This window comes from Myotis lucifugus, unplaced genomic scaffold (assembly GCF_000147115.1).
Source record: "Myotis lucifugus unplaced genomic scaffold, Myoluc2.0 scaffold_4, whole genome shotgun sequence".
NCBI classification, from domain to species: Eukaryota; Metazoa; Chordata; class Mammalia; order Chiroptera; family Vespertilionidae; genus Myotis; species Myotis lucifugus.
In genome coordinates, this window is record NW_005871052.1 from 4,318,456 (window position 1) to 4,320,534 (window position 2,079).

Consider the following 2,079-nt stretch of genomic DNA (forward strand, 5'->3'; position numbering starts at 1 on the left):
GGAAGGAAGACTAAGGGGAAAGAGGTGCCCTCCTGTCATGAAGAATCAGGAGGTCAAGAAGGTAGTAAATCTCCTGTTTGAGAAAAGGCCCAAGAATTTTGGTATTGGACAGGACGTTCAGCCAAAAAAGGATCTCACCTGCTTTGTCAAATGACCCTACTACATTTGGTGGCAGTGGCAAAAGGCAATTCTTTATAAATGTCTGCGAGGGCCTCCTTCCATTAACCAGTTCACCCCGTCCTTGAACCACCAAACAGCTATTCAACTGGTTAAGCTGGCACACAAGTACAGATCAGAGACAGAGCAAGAAAAGAAGAAGAGATTGTTGGCCTGGGTTGAGAAGAAAGCTGCTGGCAAGAGTGATGTACCCACCAAGAGGCCACCTGCCCTTTGAGCAAGGGTTAACACTGTCACCACCTTGGTGGAGAACAAGAAGGCCCATCTGGTAGCGATTGCACGTGATGTGGATTCCACTGAGATGGCTGTCCTCCTGCCTGCCCTGTGCCGTAAGATGGGGGTTCTCTACTGCATTATCAAGGGGAAGGCCAGTCTGGGACATCTAGTCCACAAGAAGACCTGCACCACTCTCGCCTTCACACAGGCTAACTTGGAAGACAATAGAGCTCTGGCTAAGCTGGTGGAAGCTATCTGGACCAATTACAACAACAGATATGATGAGATCTGCTGCCACTGAGGAGGCAATGTCCTGGATCCAAAGTCAGTGGCTCGTATTGCCAAGTTGGAAAAGTCAAAGACTAGACTACCGGCCAGCAAACTGGGCTAATTGTATATTGTTGAGTTTTCTGTACATAAAAGTAATAAAAATTATCATTCAAATAAAAAAAAGAAACCTAAACTAGAACCATATTTTCAAAACTATATTTTATAAAACATTAGTTTGGAGTACTGTTGATAAGTAATGCACGAGCACACACGCAAATATACACAACCTCCACAATATAGGGTGGGGCAAAAGTACATTTGCAGTTGCAAGTATGCAAAACAGAGTTTATCCTTGTATTATTATTTATTAATCATTGTATTTTCCATATGAACAACTGTAAACATACTTTTGTCTGACCTTGTAGTTATGCTAACATTTGGAAAGACTACATATTATGTTTACCTATTGAAAATATGTAATACAATATAGTGTATTAAAACTCTGAAAAGTCCTACAGTGACCTTTTAAAGTGAATACATGTGGAGACATATTTTTAACTTTGCTTAATTTCATGTGTCTTAGACTTATTTAGTCATAGAAAATATATATAATTTTGGCAGCAGTATCCTATTAGCATTCACTGTTCTGAGGGACACCAGTTTAGGTAACACTGGTCTACTGGTCTAGCATAGTATATTATTAGTGAACCCATACTGACATTTAGTAGTCTCCATTTTCTTTTCAAAATACTTTTAAATACATTTAGAATCTTTGTTAGAATTCCCTTGTATCATTCAAATAAATAACATGTGTTCTCTCATCATCAATTTTCTTTTATTCTTCTTATTAAGAGTACTAATAATTATCAATTTTATTTAATAATATCCTCACTACTTTAAGAAGTTGTTCTCTCATGCTTCATAGAGCCTGAGAATTAGGATAAAAGTAAGTATTTAGAATGGGGTCACATTCTACAATAAAGCATATGAGTACTACTCTTATAAAAAGGAAGACTGCATAAAAGAACAATTCTACTTTTAGGCAATAAGAATGCAAATAACACGTTTGGAGTGGTTATTATATGCCAACATGTGTACAATCTATATGCACATTATTTCATCTAAATCTTAATAACAAGCCTGTGAAATAGCTATCATTGCCCTATTTGACAGAAGATAAAATTAAGGCACAGTGTTTAAGTAATTTGCTCATGGTCATGTAGAGAAGCGATATTTCAAAAGTAGGTTTATTTAATTATATTCTTAACCATTATGCTATACTGCCTCCCTGAGGACAAAGACCATATTTTACTTATATCTTAATACTTCAGAATGCCTAGCATAGCAGTTGCTCAAAAAATATTTGCTGAATGAATGAATGAATGAATGAATAATAAATAAATAAATTTCTGCTAG

General features: G+C 36.7%; 1 pseudogene; it reads left to right on the top strand.

Moving 5' to 3' along the window:
- LOC102419248 overlaps positions 1–784 on the top strand; it is a 5,386-nt pseudogene extending 4,602 nt beyond the window's left edge.
- Positions 785–2,079: the final 1,295 nt, after the last annotated feature.